This window comes from Amblyraja radiata, chromosome 20, assembly GCF_010909765.2.
Source record: "Amblyraja radiata isolate CabotCenter1 chromosome 20, sAmbRad1.1.pri, whole genome shotgun sequence".
NCBI classification, from domain to species: Eukaryota; Metazoa; Chordata; class Chondrichthyes; order Rajiformes; family Rajidae; genus Amblyraja; species Amblyraja radiata.
Window position 1 is genome coordinate 34602201 of NC_045975.1, and position 19924 is coordinate 34622124.

Below are 19924 nucleotides of genomic sequence, written 5' to 3' on the forward strand. Positions count from 1 at the left end.
ACAGTCATAGAAGTAAGTTATCAGAAACTGGAGAATTTGACTGAGTCTGGCAGATTGCAAAGGAAAGTGTGTATAGATAATGTCTTTATGAATTTCTGGATGACATTTGTTAAGTTTATGCATGGTTATGAATATGTATTGCGACTGGCATGCTGAGCTGATTTTTATTTGATTGGATCAAGGAAATTCAAATGGAAGGTGGAAAAGTGAGAACAATCGTCAAGAGGGCGAATGTAGGATCAAGTAAATGCAAATGCAGTTTTACACAAAAGGACCCAAAGTGCTGGAGTAACCCAACAGGTCAGGCAGCATCTCTGGAGAATATGGATAAATTACGTTTTGTGTCGGGATCTTTCTTCCAAAGTTTTCTGAAGAAAAAGTTATAATATTTTCTTAATAACAAGAGAATTCCATAGACACGACTGACTAAAACCCAGCACACAAATATAGACATTCACTCACAACTGAAAGAATGGTGATTTTACTTCGGAGTCACGTGAGTGATTCCGTGAAGAACCCGCTCAGCACGCATGCGCGGCATTACGTTCAGCAGAGCAACAGCGGCACAGTTGTTCAGGTAAGCTGAGGTTGGGCTTTTCTTTCACAGGGAGCCTTCTGCTTTCAGGCAGAGAAGAAAGGCTCTTAGACAAACCTGTCCCCCGCTCGACTCCACGGAGGAGCGTTCCATCTGGGGGGGGACCAGCAACAGAACAGACCTGTCCCCCGCTCGACTCCACGGAGGAGCGTTCCATCTGGGGGGGGGAGCAACAAGGCGGTAGGGCCGCTTACCCGGCGCTCCGCTATACCCCGACATCGTGCCGAGCCCAGCCCCGCTAGCGCCTGAGCAGCGGGCTGGAAGTAAAGCCACGGAAGAGGCATCCGGCTGGTGGCTCCGACTTGTCGGACGGGGACGTCTCTCCACCCGCACGGGGAGGGGAGACAGCCGCCTGAGACGCCTGGAGCGGCTCTTGGAGCAGGAGCTCCAGCGAGACGCGCTTCGTGAGGGGCGCTCACGCAGGGGGAGTTCAGGCACTCCCTCCACAGTGCCTTGTGCACTGTCCATTGCTTCCTCCTTACCCGAGGGTAGCTTTGGTGACCAGGACTGGGCTGGTCAAGAACAGGGGACAATGGCTGAAGATCTCGGGAGTATGCAAGGGGTGCAGGAACAGGAAGAGCTGCTAGGTGTGGTGGACCGCTACGTGGAAACCCCACGTGCAGGAGGCCGTTAAAAGCCTGACGTCAGCCATCACATCGTTTTTCCTCGTTCCGTGGTCAAATACGGAGATGACCACAACCTTCATAAACAAATCATAAGACCTGCCATAAAAATCCTACATTTGCGGGGTTGTGCATACCCCAGCCACTGAGCCAGACCCACTGCTCTTTGGCAAAAACCTCACAAAGCATATGAAGGACATGAAAAGGGTTTTAAAAAACTTTCGGTCTCATGAGGGCAGGGCCGGGACGAGCAAACCAAAAACAATAATTCCTACGCAGCAGCACCCCATCGCGTCCATCAGTCGACGTCTACCATATGGGACTGATGAAAGCTCGGGGTCTGCATTCTATCACCGAAAGTCTTTCTTTAGACCAGGGCCCAGAGCGGACCCCATGGAAAATGTGCCACCCCCCAACGTCACCGCCACCGCCACGTCAGACGACGTGCAACACTCGTTGGACCGGCAGGAAACAGAAGAATACCCATAACCATGGAGGTAGGTGGGTCTGGTTCCTACCAGCATATAGAGTAATACTAACACATGGGAGTCTATCACGAGTGATCAGTATATACTCAATGGCATTAGGGGATACAAATACAATTCATACTAGAAAAATTGCCACCAGGTCAACATTCACCCCAGAGGGTATTTTCCCCTCTCCGTTAAAGAAACGAGAGGGACAAGCTGAACTGGTGAGACTAATTACAAAGGGTATCATGGGAAAACCTGAACCCTTGCAATTCGTATCAAATATATTCACTAAACCCAAAAAAGATGGTGGATGTCGCATCATCATTGACTTAACTTCACTAAATATGTTTGTTAAGTATATACTTTTCAAAATGGAAACGGTTGTTACTGCCAAACAACTAAATTCCAAAGGATACTTCATGGCAAGCATTGATCTTAAAGATGTTTACTATTTAGTACCATTCACAAGGATCATCGCAGATACCTGAAATTTACCTGGATGGGGCAGCTATAGCAGTTTAAAGCATTACCCAATGGGTTCACATCAGCCCAAGATTGTTCACCAAGACACTAAAACCAGCTCTGGCAATATTCAGAAGACAAAAACATATTGTCATGGCATATCTTGATGATATCTTAAATGGTAGGCAAGACCATGAAATTGACTATGTTAGCTGTATCAGCTACCAAACAGTTATTCGAAACCCTGGGATTCTCTTACATCCAGATAAATCTAAGTTGAAGCCATCCACAATCATGGACTACTTGGGCTTCACAATTAATTCAGTCTACGTGACTGTAACATTGCCAAGAGACAAAGTAGTTGAATTGGCACAATCATGCAACAATTTAATGGTCAACAAACTACCAACTACTCGACAAGTAACAGAGTAATTGGGAAAATGGTAGCAGCATTTCCAGCTACATAATTCGGACCTTTGCACTAAAAACGACATACAGGTCATTATGATCGTGTCATGAAGTTACCCACTGAAGCAATATCAGAACTACAGTGTTCAAAAGGGAACTGCAGATGCTGGAATATCGAAGGTACACAAAATTGAAGAAGGGTTTCGGCCCGAAACGTCGCCTATTTCCTTTGCTCCATAGATGTTGCTGCACCCGCTGAGTTTCCCCAGCAATTTTGTGTACATCAGAACTACAGTGGTGGGCAAAAAACATTTGGCATAGTTTCAGCCTATTATCATCACTAACCCTACGTCAGTTATCCAAACAGACGCCAGTGCTCAAGGCTGGGGAGCAACTAACTCTATATCCAGCACAAATAGTAGATGGACTAACCGAGAGTCATCGTTACCACATACACTGGGCATTAATTATCTAGAGATGTTGGGTGACTTTTATGGTTTAACAGCATATGCATCACTTGCATGTACGGTTACAAATAGATAATACTACGGTGGTGGCCTACATTAACCATATGGGCGGCATAAAATCGGTATAATGCGACAAGTTGGTAAACACAATTTGGCAATGGTGTGTCCAAAGACATATTTGGCTATCAGTAATTTACCTGCCAGGTAAGCTAAATACAGTGGCAGACACCAGGTCACGTTTTTCGCAAAAGTTATCAAGCAATATGGCACGCCAGATATCGATTTATTTGCATCAAGGCTAAATCACCAGGTACCTATGAATGTCGCTTGGGAACCAGACCCTGAGGCAGCAGCGGTAGATGCGTTCGCGCTGGATTGGGGAAATTCTTCTTCTATGCATTTCCTCCCTTCTGCCTCATCAGTCAGGGACTACGCACAATACAAATGGACTCTGCTTCAGGTATTTTGATAGTACCCGACTGGCCTACACAGCCATGGTTCCCAATACTCCATGACATGGTTGTTGAAGCTCCGATGGTATTCCCCAGTGACCCAGAGTTATTAACACCCAGTGTCGGGCACAAGCCACCCGTGCCATGAAAAAATCAAACTCCTGGGTTGCAGATTCTGCACAAACCACTTCTGGGACTGGGATTATCATAACAAACCGTCGACACCATGTCAGCATCCCTCCGAACATCCTCTAACAAACAGCACTTGTCCAGCATCAAAAAATGGGAGAAGTACTGCTTGAATACAGGGACCACCTACTCAACCGCTACAGTTACCAACGTACTGGAATTCCTGGCGAACCTTCACCACGATGAAGGACTCAGCTACAGAGCCATCAACACAGCCTAGAAGTGCCCTGCCTGTCTATTTAAAACCAGCTCCAGGACAACAGGCCATGGGGTCCCACTCGCTGGTGGTCAAACTAATGAAGGGTATTTACAACTCTAACCCCCTAGACCAAGGTACACCCATACATGGATGTCAGTGTGGTCCTGACATACCTCAGGGGATGGCCACCAGCCAGATCCCTCAAACTGGAACAATCTATGCTCAAAACACTCATGTTGATGGCACTTGTATCTGCACAGAGGGTCCAGTCACTACACCTATTGCGACTGGACAGCATGCTCACAGCTCCAGACCAAATCTCTGTCGTTATCCAGGGACTGATCAAACAAAGCAGACCAGGAACACCTAATCCAGTCGTGGAATTCCGGGCTTACCTGCCAGAACCACGGTTATGTGCCATGACCCACCTACTATCCTACATAGACACAACCAAAATATTCGAGGGAGATGAAAAGCCTTGTGGGTCAGTCATAAAAAACCTTATGGTCGGGTGACGAGCCAAACCATTGCGAGATGGCTCAAGCAGGTGCTAAAAACTGCTGGGATAAACACTAACATGTACAAATTTTATTCCACCAGGGCAGCATCCACGTCGACGGCTAAAAGAATGGATGTGCCTATAGACCACATCCTGGCTACAGCAGGATGGTCGGGGGAAAGACCGTTCAGAAATTTTATAATAAGCCGTTGGCAAAACCTGTTTTATTTGCAGGAAATATTTTACAGACTGCAAATATTTAATTTAAGCCCAGGGGAGCAATTTAATTTCTTTGTTGTTATTGTTAAAAAATACCATTGTGTTTTTCTACTAACAGATTCATTGGTTGATTACGATAACACACTTCCTCCCTCAAGGACTTCGGCAGTGCGTGAAGTGATAACTGTTACACGGTTTGAAATCACAGAGCTTTGAAGTCTTCACGGAATCACTCACGTGACTCCGAAGTAAAATAGTAAGATTAAACGAGAACTTACCAGTTTGAAGATTGATCTGTATTTTACGAGGAGTTACGATGAGGGATTACGTGCCCTCCGCTCCCACCCTCAATAATATGGATCAAACTGATAAACTGGTGTCTCCTTGTCTTTACTATGTTTACTTCAATAACTGTGTCTATCTGTGATTCCACACCGCTGCTTTGAAGTATGCCGCGCATGCGTGCTGAGCGGGTTCTTCACGTAATCCCTCATCGTAACTCCTCGTAAAATACAGATCAAACTTCAAACTGGTAAGTTCTCGTTTAATCTTACTATTTTATCTCAACATCATTGGGCAGCATTTGGGTGGGATTTGTTCAGACTCCATCTGGGGTATGGTATTCATATTAGAGATGAATACTCTATAAAAATCTAATGGCCCGGACGGGATCTTTTTTTGGTATGCTAGAATGATGAGGATGACATTAAGAAAGGAAGGTAGCCAAAGCTTGGCTTCTATTCCTTGGTAATTAATAAGTTATGTGGAGATCTGACTAAGGAGCATAGAACACTTCAATTAAGTGGAGAAATTACTCCCTTTGTCATCAGAGGTCAGGTGAGAGGAGTGACAGGGAAATGCATTAAACATTGAATTTGTCAACAGTGGTTACATCCCAGAAATGTTTTTAAGAAAGACAACAAATACCTGGAGACTTTCCAAGGAGCTATTGAATCTGGGCCAATTAGAAATGCCAAGTCCCTTGTTTTTCTGTTGTGTTTTTTTTTGCTTTCTTTTTTATTTGTAACTTTCTACCCTCTCTTTTTCCCTCTTTCTATAAAAAATAAAAACACTAGAAGCAGAAGTAATTGATAATGGAAAATTTTAATAATGTATGACTGATGTATATGAAAAGTTTTTTTACTATAATATGTAACTACATTTTATAATATGTCTACTTCTAATAAATAAATTAAAAAAATAAAAAAAAGAAATGTCAAGTCTAAGATTGGTGTGTATATAAAGACAACAGGATCATAGACAATGTTGCCTACCAGAAGAAGGCCATTCAGCCCATCATGTCTGTGCCAGTTGAAAAAGAACCCCATCCACCTTCCAGCACCCAGATGTTACCTGTGCCTGTCTTCAAATGCTAAGAACAGCAAGAGATGGGAATGCCAGTCATGTAAATGGAGGTGTGATGCAGATCAGCATTGATCTCATTGGGTTTCAGTGCAGGTTTGAAGTGCTGAATTAGCAATGTACAAGAGCAGTGGGCATGTAATTGGAGGCCCAAGGGTTGGATAGCATAGCGATTAATTTCCTGGCCAAGAACACGGATCATTAATCTAGTGTATAAGTGCACATCCCAAAGTTTAAATCATTAAATAAGATCTGAAATTACAGGAGGAGAAAAGCAATAGCCGATGGCCCTTTCATATCTGGTCTGTTGTAAAACTCCATTAATCTGTAGTCTTCTTATGGAGTCCACATCACAAGATTAGAAATTGTTCAGCCTGAACTAAACACACTTCTCGGCTTCTACATACAATGGCGTCTTGTGCTTCTTGTGCTTCTTGTGCTTCTTGTGCTTCTTGTGCATAGTGGTGGAAACAGGGCCGCAACGTGAACGCTCTTTCCTGTTCTCTTAGTATTGGTTAATTACAGCCAGAAATACCGACATACATGCTTTCCAGTCAAATTTTGCTATGCATGAGTAGAATCGAACCATACATATGTACAGCAGATAGTACAAAGAGAAAAATACCAGTGTGTGGAATACAGTGTTACGGCATAATAGCATTACAGATAAAATGAGGTAGGTTGGAAATTCAGGATTATATCTTAGCTTATGGGAAGACCATTCAGTAGTCAGAATACAGCAGGGAGGAAGCTGTTCCTGAACCTGGTAGTACATGCATTCAAGCATTTGTATCCTCTGCCCGACTGCCTGTATTGATGGTGTAACTGATCTCTTTGGATAGCAGACAAAGCATAGCTTTTCATTGTACTTTGGTACATGTGACAATACTAAACCTAAGCCTAAACTGGAGCGGGGAGAAGAGGGAATGACCAGGGTGAAAATGATCCTTGATTCTTTCCCTCTGTGTATGCTGCCTGTCCCGCTGAGTTACTCCAGCATTCTGTGTCCGTCTTGATTATGCTGGCTGCTTTCTTGAGGCAATGTGGTGCGACTGAGGTCAATGGTGGGGGCAGGTGGGGGGAGGCTGGTAGTAGATGGGCTGGGCTACATCCGCAACCCTCTTGTGGCCTTCAGAAGGGTAGTGTCAAACTAGTGGTGTTGATGTGCTTTCTTGCCTTGCCTTCAATATGGTCAGTCCGGGATGAATTATTGGTGATATTTACAGCTAAGAATTTGAAGCTTCCGATCATCTCCCTCTCCTTTGGCACCATTGGTGTTGACTGGCGCAAGCACACCACTCCAATTCCTGAAGTCCTTTACCCTCTCTAGCCCATATGTGACTCCAGGCATGAATGTTATTTCCTGACTACTTCCTAATTTCTGGGGCACTTATGAACAGGCAATATACTGTCATTGTCGGCAACATCCACATATCATGAATTAATAGATGAAAGAGAAGCAGCAGAAACATGGAAGTCACCATGGCTTACTGACATATTGGTGCTGCTTCCTGCACTCATACAGAACTCAACAATGTCATCACCATTGCTGCCAATCTCCACCCAACTCTCACCTTCGCATGGTTCATCTTTGACTCTTCCCTTTCAGAATCTCACAGTCCCTGTGTCAGGGGATGGCCGACCAACAAACATCCATTATAAACCCACAGACTCCCATAACTATCTTAACTTCCTTTCCTCCATGTCTCCTGTAAGGATGCTATTCCATTCTCTCAGTTACTTATTTTCTGTCATATTTACTCTGATGATAAGACTTTCCTCACAGGTGCCTCTGAGATGTTGCCATTCTCCCTGAACTATGGTTTCCCTTCATGCTTAACGGAGACTTAAATCACATTTACTATGTTTCTTCAACTCAGCAATCACCCCTTCTCCCTCTGGACAGAGCAGTAAAGAGTTTCTCTTCCAACCAATAAGGAAGGCACTTATCTTCCTCCCCACTGGCCTCCACATTCAAAGGATCATCCTTCTCGATTCCACACCAGGGATACCTTCCCTTTCTCTTCCCACCCTTTCAGCATTTTGAAGGGACTGTTCCATTTACAATTCCCTGGTCTGCTCTTCCATCCCCACCTCTTCCATCAAGTTATACTTTTCCCATCCATCTACTTCCTTCTATCCTACTATCAAGAGACCCAAACTATCCTCATGGGTGAAGCAGTAATCTCATGCATTTAGGAGTCACAATGGGTCTCTCTTCTAGACTGCAGTAACAAATCACAAGTTGGGTTATGTCTTTGTGGAGCACCTCTTTCAAGCCACAGGGCCAACTCAGAGCTTCCTATAATATACCATCCCATTCCAACTCTGAACTATCCATCTGCAGCTTCCTGTATTGTTATAACAACTCCCAATATAAGCTTAAGGAAGAGCATCTCATCCTCTGTCCATGCACATTGTGGCCTTCCATATTTAACGTTGAATTACAACTTCAGGTAACTTGCTTTCTCTGGTTCTATCAGTATCATCCAGTCCTGCTGTGGGTCAATGATTTGTGCGATTAGCCAACTTGTGGAACTTGGAGTCAGCACTCATCTGTGCAACTGGCACCCTCGACTTCCTGGCGAACAGACCCCAATCAGTGAGGATAGGGGACAAATTATTCTCTACGATAATCCTCAACACTGGTGCTCCACAAAGATGCATTCTCAGCCCCTTACTTTATTCCTTGCACACCCACGACTGTGTAGCCAAATCCAAATCCAATTCAATTTACAAATTTGCAGACGACTCCACCATTCTGGGCTGGATATCAATTAATGACAAAAAGGAGACCAAGAAGGAGATTGAGAATCTGGTGACCTAGTGTTTAGACAACAACGTTTCTGTCAATGTCAGGAAGACAAAGAAGAAGATACTGATCGACTTCATGAAGCGAAGCAGTACACATACCCTGGTGTGCATTGACGGCGCTGAAGTAGCATACCTGCCAACTAGTCCGGATTTATCGTATTTGTTCCGATTTTTAAGTTAAAAAAGTGTGAAAAATCGGTACAGTACGATTTTAAAATGAGGGGGAAAAAATGGCCCATCAACCACTGTCTCAAAGGGGGTTGCGTCCAATCACCGACCAGCTTTCCTTACTGAAGCAGAAGATGGCTGCAGCCAAAATCAGGGGGATAGAGAGAGAGAGATAGAGACGGGGAATGGGGAAATGTTGCTACCAAATGACTTTCAATTATAAACTTCTGGACAAATGCAAGAAAGCAGCTATGACATATAATACACAATAAACTGCGTTACAAATACACAATAAACAAGTTATGTATTCTTGTACTCTTACATGGGTATGACTGCACATTAAAAAAAAAAAAAATTCTGCAATATGGCACTGCATAGAAATACTGATTTCCTCAGCAAAATACTGATTTTCAGGTACCCTGTACTAGAATAGTGAAATGCTCTGACAGACCTTGGCAGCTCGGAATATATTGCGATATCGGCAAACTACTAAAAAAAAACTTAAAATCCAGGAGCTAAGGCGGGCCCCTCATTACTCTTGACAAAATTATTTATGAAATATTGGTCATAAATTTGGTGCAAAAATACTCCAAAATAAAGCTCAGAATGCACCAGAGAGGATCTAAAACCCCAGAGCTCCCAGGACCCTTAAGCGGGCCCTGGACCGCGGCTGCGATGGACTCGCACTCCGTCAACCCGCGCACACAGAGTAAGATTTTTCATTTTCAAATGTGGGCCGGTATGAAGTAGGTCTTTAAGTTAATTTTTAAAAATTCAGATAGCCTACCTTTCCAGTTTGTTGAAAAGTAATTCACCTGCAACATCACTTATTCCCACTTCTTCCCATCCTGCTTCTTGCAAAGACTCTACCCCCTACTCCCAATTCCTCCGTCTACGCCACATCTGCGCCCAAGATGAGGTGTTCCATACCAGGACATCCGAGATGTCATAATTCTTTAGGGAACAGGAGTCCCTCTTCCATCATTGATGAGGCCCTCACATGTGTCTCCTCGGTATCCTGCAGCTCTGCCCTTGCTCCTTCCCATTCCCACACTGACTTTTCTGTCCTAGGTCTCCTCCATTGTCAGAGGAGGCTAAACGCAAATTGGAGGAACAGCATCTCGCATCAATATTGATTTCTCCAACTTCAAGTAACCCCTGCATTCTCTCTCGCTCCATCCCTCCCGCAACCAAGTCTTCTTTCTCACCTAGCTACAGATGACCTAATTCCTTTATCATTGTTACTTTTTTACACATCTTTCATTCATTTGTTCTTTATCTCTCTGCATCATCGTCTATAACTCTTGTTCCCCTTTCCAGTGACTTTCAGTCTGAAGAAGGGTCTCGACTCGAAACGTCACCCATTCCTTCTCTCCAGAGATGCTGCCTGTCCCTCTGAGTTACTCCAGCATTTTGTGTCTATCTTCAGTTGAAACCAGCATCTGCAGTTTCATCTTACACATTACTTATTTATTTCTCTCTATGTAACCTGTGAGGCATTTCCAGACTTCTCCTATGTTTTGGAGTATCAGCAACTCCATCTTCTGCATCTCACGGTTCCAATGTTTTCTGTTTGTTTTTTTCCTCCATTTGTCCTTGTTCAGTTCCCTCCAATTGTATTCCTGCAGGCAAATCAGTTGTGCTTAATGAGCTGGAACCGAAACATTGTCTCACCTCTGCAAGGGTTTCCGCCTTATCATCCTCTCCACCCACTACCCCTCTCCAACTTAAAACATGCCCGTTTGCTCAGTTTTATGGTTCTTCCCAGCTGTTATCAGGCAACTGAACCATCCTACTGCAACCAGGGAGCAGTCCTGAATTACTATGTACCTCATCACAGACCCTCGGACTATCTTTGATCGGGCTTTATTGGCTTCACCTTGCACTAAACGTTATTCCCTTATCATGTAAGGTAAAGGACATCACACTGTGAATGGCTCGATTGTCATCATGTATTGTCTTTCCGCAGGCTGGTTAACACACAACAAAAGCTTTTTACTGTACCTCAGTACACGTGACAATAAACTGACCTGAAAATGTTACGGATCAGTTTGGCTGGCATCTGTTAACAGGAAATTGCTAGAATTATGAAACATAGAGGATTGAACATCTTGAGAATTTTCAGTTGTTGGAAGAAAGCAATTCTGGATTTGTAACAGGTTAGTCATGCCTCATGAATTCAATTGATTTCATGAAGGGTTTATTAAAGTGATGGACAATGGAATGTCTATGCACGATAGTAATATGAAATTACAGAAGGCACTTGACTAAGGACTGGCATGGAGAGACAGGCTGCTAAAGTTGCATGAAACTGAATATAATTCATCAACCTGATTTGGAAACTGTCTGAGTGGCAGGAGACAAAGAGGAATGATTTGTTCCCAGTGGTGTGACTTTGCTATTCTATAGTTAGCTTTGTTGACGGTTGGAAGTCATATATCTGAGTCTGCTGATTTCAAATTTGTAATCAATGCTGAAGTATGTTTTATATCAAAAAGAGCTATAAATGGATCCATAGGCCCAAAACTGTGGCAAATAGTTTTCAATGGTGATGGATGTGAGGTCACCTTCAGAACACTTTCTAAATGGTGATAAAGAGCAAAACGATAAGATCCAAAGAGATTTAGGGGTGTCAATGCTTACAAATCACGAAAATGACAAAGCGAGATCCAGGAGTCTGGTAGCACAATGGTTTAATTACAGAGCCCCATGTTTGGGGCCTGGAACATTGATACAGAGTCATGAGTTCAAATCTTACGATGGTATTTGGAGAAGCAAACTTGAAACGGAACGGATCGTACAAGGTGGTTGGAAAATAAACCAATTTCATGCATTTGGACAGATAACCATTCTATAATTCTGCTTTTAAGTATGCTGGTATTTAATTATATTCTGATTGCGGGGAAACCATAATAGGTGAAGTGCAGAGTTGTGGCAGGAGAACTCTCATGGGATTTGAAAGGTATAGAATACATTGAATTGGTTCAGTCCATTTAAATGTAAAGTGAGCAATTTCCACTGCATTTGACCTCATGTCAGGAGTGTATAGACATGAATATAAAGTAACACTGGAAGCTAATTACAGTCATTACCAGGAACTGCTGACACACCAAGTGAATGATGGATGGTAATTGTGAATAGCGGAAGAGAGTGAATGACAGTGGCATGTCTGAATTAATATGAGGTGTGGGGCTGACTCATTATTGTGTTTGAGGCACATGGAGGTGATGGCAATTATTTCTCACTCTCAATGAGTTCACCCTTTGCCACTGTGTTGAATACCAACAACAATATCTTGCATTTATACTTTATCCCTTTAAACTTTTAACAAGTGCATTATCAAGCAAAACTTCACAATGAGTGAAAGCAACTGGAGGATTGGCCAAAGAGGCAAGTTTTAAAGAAGTTTTAAAGAGTCTGAAGAAGGGTTTCGGCCCGAAACGTCGCCTATTTCCTTCGCTCAGAGTCTGAAGAAGGGTTTCGGCCAGAAACGTCGCCTATTTCCTTCGCTCCATAGATGCTGCTGCACCCGCTGAGTTTCCCCAGCAATTTTGTGTACCTTTAAGTTTTAAATATAGTCCTGACCTAAAGGAAGAGAGTGGGGGTGGGAGCATGAACAAGGGAATTGCAGGGCTTAGTTGCTGACGAAGCAACAAATGTCAAGTGGGCACAAAATGCTGGGGTAACTCAGCGGGTCAGGCAGCATCTCTGGAGAAAAATGATAGGTGACATTTCGGGTAGGGAGCCTTCTTCAGTCAGAGAGAAGTTTGATGTGGCAAGTGTGATGTCATGTACTTTAGTAAGAGGAATCTAAAGACTGATTATTATCTAAGTAGAAAAAGATTGCAGCTGAGTTAAATGCAGTGGGAAATTGTTATGCAATGGGATCTAGGTATTCTCATGCACAGAGCACACAAAAAGTTAGCATGGAGGTGGAGCAAATATTTAGGATGGAAAATGGGCCTTTATTGACCGTTTCTCTAGAGTTTAGAAATAAGGAAGTATTGTTACAATTATGCGCATTTGAGGTACTGTGCACAGCTTTGGTCCCCTTATCTAAGAAAAGATAATACTAACATTGGAGGCAGTTCACAGGAGACCCACCCGGTATGTCAATATTGCCCTATCAGAAACATCTAAAACAATTAGAAATATATTCTTTGGGGTTAGAAGAATGAGCGAGAATCTCATTGAAACATGTAAGATCCTAGGAGGCAAGACATGGTAGATGTCAAGATATTCCCTCTTGCAGGAGAATCCAAACAGGGGATTCACTTACAAGATTAGGGGACAACCATTAAAAATGGAGATTACAGTAACTTTGTGTAGAAGATGGGGATCCTCTGCAATTCTCCACCCTAGAGAGGCGTGGAGGCTGGTTCTTTGTTGGCGGCACAATGCTCTGCTTTTTTAAAGATCAGGGAATTGAGGGCACAGAGGTGGAGATGAGGTTTGGGATAGAGCAGCCTCCTTATACTGGATGTAGGGCAGGCTTGAGGGGCTGAATAGCCTACTCCTGCTATATTCTTATGAATGACAAGAGTAATTAAAATGTAGGCTTAGCAAGAGGCCAAAACTAGAGCATATTAAGTCTCAGAAGGTGGCAGAACTTGATGGGGGAGAATGGAGGAATATAAAAAATAGAATATAAAAATGTTACTGTGTTCTTTTCAGTACAGAGGAAATGTAGTTACACCGAGTCTCCAATGAATAGTCATTGATCCAAAACTTTGTTTGAATTGAAAATACTGGTTCTTATAGTGAAGGTATGCTTTAGACTGGAATATGTGGTTGTCTGGCAGTTAAGACCTAATTATCATTTTTCTCGCAGACTGATTAGACAATTTATATGTTTTTATAAACTCCAAAGGTTGCTGGGAATATTCAGCAAGTCATGCAGCATCTATGGAGAAAGAAGCTGGGTTATGAAGAAGCTTTTTCACACAGAGAGTGGTGAATCTCTGGAACTCTCTGCCACAGAGGGTAGTTGAGGCCAGTTCATTGGCTATATTTAAGAGGGAGTTAGATGTGGCCCTTGTGGCTAAAGGGATCAGGGGGTATGGAGAGAAGGCAGGTACAGGATACTGAGTTGGATGATCAGCCATGATCATATTGAATGGCGGTGCAGGCTCGAAGGGCCGAATGGCCTACTCCTGCACCTATTTTCTATGTATCTATGTATCTATGTTATTGGTTTCAGGTCAGGCTGCTTTCTCAAACTAAACAAGACCTTATAATTAAAACATGTTCGTAGTTGCAGAGAAAGGGGGGTGGGGGGGGTCACGGGGGCGCAGCGGTAGAGTTGCTGCCTTACAGCGAATGCAGTGCCAGAGACCCGGGTTCGATCCCGACTACGGGTGCTGCCCGTCCGGAGTTTGTACGTGACCTGCGTGGGTTTTCTCTGAGATCTTCGGTTTCCTCCCACACTCCAAAGACGTAGAGGTTTGTGGGTTAATTGGCTTGGTGAATGTAAAAAATTGTCCCCAGTGGGTGTAAGATCGTGATACTGTGCGTGTATCGCTGGTTGGCGCGGACGCGGTGGGCCGAAGGGCCTGTTTCCGCACTGTATCTCTAAACTAAGAACAAAGGGAATGTCTGTAGTAGGATGGGGAGCAAGGGGAATCAAATGAGATAAGAGCTGGTGATGCTGGCTGAAAGAGGGTGGCAATAAAAGGCTTATTAAATTGGAGAAGATGTAAATAAAAGTTGAAAGCAGAAGAGGAGAGATAAAAAGACAAAGTTAAAATAAAAACATTCTGGAAATGTAGGAAAGCTGGAATTTTAAATAAAAGTAGAAAATGCTCGAAATATTCAACAGGGTAAAGTCAATGATACAAATTGATAATCTATGTTCAAAGACTAGCGGGTATAGCTTTATGACACAAGTGACAACGTTTAAAGGAGATGTATGGGGCAGAAGGGGACTGAGTGTCTGGAGGCAGATACAATAGTGACTTTTAAGAGACCTTTAGATAGGCATCCGCATATACAGGGAATGTGGGGAATATGGACCATGAGGCCTATGTCAGAAGATCCTTCATGACGGAGAACTGTTGGAAAGTGTCCAGACCTGATCTTGTACACGGCTGCTTTCTTAAAACCTGCATAGACCAACTAGCTGGAGTTTTTGTGGACATATTCAACCTCTTGTTACTAAGATTTGAGGCTCCCACCTGCTTTAAAAGTGTATTAATAATACCAGTGCCCAACCGGTGGCACTAACATCCAAGTAGTTTACACATCAGCGGTATGAACATTGACTTCTCCAATTTCAGGTATTCCTTGCTTTCTCCCTCTTTTCCCTCCCCTTCCCAGCTCTCCCACAGCCCACTGTCTCCGCCTCTTCCTTTCGATCTGACCCGAAACGTCACCCATTCCTTCGCTCCATAGATGCTGCCTCACCCGCTGAGTTTCTCCAGCATTTTTTGTCTACCTTCCATGGTGATGAAGTGCTCTGAGAGATTGTTTATGGCACATATCATCTGACTTTGTACATTGTGGACTTCAGGTCTTAACACTGAACTAACCAATTTCAGATCCCAGACTTGTTCCAACTGACCAATTCTGATGGAACCTTACTAATCTGAAACACAACTCTATTTTTTCTCTGTAGAGGCTGCCTGCCTTGCTGACTATTTTCCAGTATTGCTTTATTTGCGATTTCTAGCATATGCAGCATTTTGCAGCAACCTACATCCAGAGACATTTCTCTTTGTCCTTTTCTCCTCTCTCCATCTCTGCTTTCATTTATCCACTTTTATTGAAACCTCCTTCAGACAAATCCGCTGCAAATAATGTCTTCACCAGCCTCTCTCAGCCAACACCACCACCTCTTACATGGGGCTGGCTAAGAGAACGTGGACCACTCCTGGTCTCCTATCACAAATATTCCCTTTGTTCTCTTATTCCCTGCGGCATAAAACATGTTAGATTTCCAAGTGTTCTCAGTTCTGGCCAGAGCCCAATGAACGGATTCAATAACTCTGTGTATCTCCCCACAGATGCTGCCCGACCTGTTGATTTTTTTGTGCATATTCCAAGAGCTGTGGGTTTTTTTTGCTTCGAAAATAAAATACTGGTTTTGTGCCTCGGAATATGTCAATAAATAATCAAGGTCTCTTTTAGTTGGCGGTTCCTCACCTTCCTTTATAATTCAAATAAAAGCACATTTTTTGCATCCGATTATTAGTTGCTCTTGGAATCTCAATAGTGATCCAAGGATGAAATATGTCGTGAGCTGTCATGATCTTCTGCAAACCTGGATACAAATGGTTGCTTTGAATGTTCTCAGTTCTGTTTTTAATAAACATTTTAATTGAATGAGTTGCTTTGTGTTTCAGTCAATCAGCAGGTTTCGGATCCAGTGTGAGAGAGTGATCTGCCTTGTGCTGATCTCTAGTTACAACCGTACGGTTGCCATGGTGCTTACATGCGCTGGAAAGCCGGTGATACTCTCAACATGGATTTGTATTAATGACTTCCAGACTGAATTCCATCTCCTTTCATCCCTTGTTCCCTCAGTTTTCCCGCACTGTACGCCAGCCACATTGAGAAGACAGCAAAGTGGACTGTTCCTACAATCACCAAATGTCTGAACTAGTAGAAACACTGACAAATCTGAGTCAAGCAGGCATGGGGTCGAGGATTGCTCCAATGGCTCGTAAACATATTCCAGGCTGCCGTTTCAACACATTATTGAGGGAAGCCTGCGCTGTAGATGTTTCATTCACAGAACTGCATTAGGAGTAAAAGTGTAGAGGAAAGACAGCCAGTGTTAAGAGCGAGAGAAAGAGGTGAGACAGAGATTGGCAGATGATAGGTGGAACCAGATTGGGGACGTGGGCGGTTGGTGATGGGTCGAGAGAGTGAGGTGTGGAAGGGGTAAGTATTGACCAGAAGTTAAATCGAGCCCCTGTCTGCCTTCCCATGTGGAGGTAAAGGAACCCATCGTTTGAAAAAGGGTCCCGACCTCATACATCACCTGTCCATTCCCTCCACACTGAGTTCCTCTTGCAATTTATGTTTTGTTTAAGATTCCAGCATTTGCAGTTCCTCGTGTCTCCACTGTTACTTGGGCTGGATTCTGCTCGTCTGCAGCCAATGGTTCCACATGGGGAACCGCCAGTCCTTCCTCTTCGCTGTCCAGCCAGTCTGGGCACTGAAGTGTGTAAGTTAATGACAGACTGGCGAATGGGCACAATAGCACAGCGGTAGAGCTGCTGCCTTACAGTGCCAGAGACCTGGGTTCAATCATGACTAGGGCTACTGTCTGTCTCACTGTGACTGTGTGGCTTTTTTCTGGGCGCTCCGGTTTCCTCCCGCACTCCAAAGATGTGCAGGTTTGCAGGTTAATTGGCTCCGGTAAATTTCCCCTAGTGTGTCGAATGGGATAACACAGAATTGGTGCATGGCTGATTGCACAGATGATTGTTGGTCAACGCACACTCGGTGGGCCGAAGGACCTGTTTCCACGCTATATCACTAAACTAAATGCATCTTGTAGTGTCTGTGCCAACTGACTCACTACCAAGTTCGGGAATGGAGCGCAGATGTGCAAAGCTGAAGGAACTATAGTAGATGTACTCTTGATATGTGCCTCCCCCTCCCCACCCCACCAACATACAGTATATAGCAACACAATCATTTAACTGGGATGATCCACCGAAAGGTGAGCATGTTTGAGTGCTTTGGTTATTTTCTATACATTATCTCAATCTTTCGAATGAATTTCTGTTACCTATCTGTTTTTTAATAAATTTTACTTATTTTTGTTATTTCTGCTTTAAAACTATTCAAAGCTATTTAAACACATTTAACATGCCTCTGATTATTAAAAACATTTTAAAATAATACAAAGGACCCCAGCAGTGATAGCAGTGTCTGGGTGATCTGCTTCTTAGTTCCATCTAAAAGGGCAGCACGGTGGTGCAGCGGTAGAGTTGCTGCCTTACAGTACCACAGATGCAGGTTCGATCCTGAATACGGAGTTGGTAGGTTCTCCCTGTGACCACGTGGGTTTTCTCCGGGAGCTCCGGTTTCCTCCCACACTCCAAAGACGTACAGGTTTGTAGGTTAATTTGCTTTGGTAAAAATAATTGTAAACTGTCCTAGTGCCAGTGTACAGGGACCGCTGGTCGGTGCAGACACAGTGGGCCGAAGGCCCTGTTTCTGTGCTGTATCTCTAAATCTAAACAAAATCTAAAAGTCTGGGCACTGTCGTAGCCAGCTCTGTTTGGTGGGATGACTCCCAGGCATGGAGGTGCCGCTGTGCTGGCCTCCGTTTTCAGATCGAGTTAGTGCAGGTGATCATAGTGGGAGTGGTCCCTGACTCCCATAGCTATCTAGACTACACTTCTCCCCACCCTGCTTCCTGTAAAGACTCCATCCCCTACTCACAATTCCTCCGTATACGCCGCATCAAGGTTTTCCATACTAGATAGTCGGAGATGTCCTCATTCTTTAGGGAACGGGGTTCCCCCCTTCCACTATAAATGAGGCTCCCACTAGGATCTCCTCGATATCCTGCAGCTCCGCCCTTGCTCCCCCTCCCCCCATTCGTAACAAGGACAGAGTCCCCCTTGTCCTCACCTTCGGCCCCATCAGCCGTCGCATACAGAATATAATCCTCCGACATTTTCGCCACCTCCAACGGGACTCCACTACTGGCCACATCTTCCCATCTCCACCCCTTTCTGCTTTCCGCAGAGAACGTTCCCTCTGCAACTACCTGGTCAACTCGTCCCTTCCCACCCAAACCACCGCCTCCCCAGGTACTTCCCCCTGCAACCGCAGGAGACCGTTCTGTCCTGGGCCTCCTCCTTTGTCAGAGTGAGGCTCAGTGCAAATTGGAGGAACAGCACCTCATATTTCGCTTGGGCAGCTTACACCCCAGCGGTATGAACATTGACTTGTCTAACTTCAAGCAGCCCTTGCTTTCCCTCTCTCTCCATCCCCTTCCCCTCCCTAGTTCTACCAGTCCTACTGTCTCCAACTACATTTTATCTCTGTATCGCCCATTCCCCTGACATCAGTCTGAAGAAGGGTCTCGACCGGAAAACGCCAGCCATCCCTTCTCTTCAGAGATGCCGCCTGACCCGCTGAGTTACTCCACCAATTTGTGTCTATCTTCGATTTAAACCAGCATCTGCAGTTCCTTCCTACACAAGGTGGGAGTGGTGCTGCGTTTTGGGAGAGGCTTTAATTCCGGATAATTGGTGTGTTTTAACAAAGATGTTTCTCCATTCCATTGCCCAGAACAATATGACGAGGTGGGTTCAGTAGCCAGCCAACATGAGGACACCCATTATGGGATTGACTATGGGTGAACTTCTGCCTTAACGCTGTGGGTACAGATCTCAACTTCACAGCCCAGCCAGACTCCACACACCCAATTTGACCTGGGTATATTTTTATTGGGGCCAACCTGATAGCTGTGCTCACGTTTCCGGTCACACATTGGTCCCCAGCTCCATTCCTTTCACATTCCCAGTTCCTGGGATCTGCTGGCAATGAATCAAGCCCAATCCGTGGAGAGACACTACGGGAATAGGGGGCTTTCAATGGGTAGCAACCGGATGCCAGGCACAGTCCCAGATATACTTCAGCCTGGACGAGCCTATGATTTTAGCGGAAACAGTTTGTGTTAAACAGCAGATGACAGCATTGATTTATGGAAGCCTCTCTGTCTTTCACTTATGTGTCACCTCGTCTGCTGATTTATAAATGTTTACATGGAGTTGTCATGCTGGCAGATATTTGTTTGTCTTGAACTCCTTTTCTATGGGAAATTTAACAACAAATGCTTCATTTAGCTGCCACAATTCCAACATTGTTCTAAATCTGTCCAATCTGCGATCAATCTGAAGTTCAGACATCACTCTGTGCCTGGTTTTGGCAAATCACCACAGGGACGTCTGCTAAGCGGGCAGCTATCTGAGAAAAGTCGATGCATTTTAACCCAGGACTGCATCTGAAAAGACTGGGGCAGGGCCTTG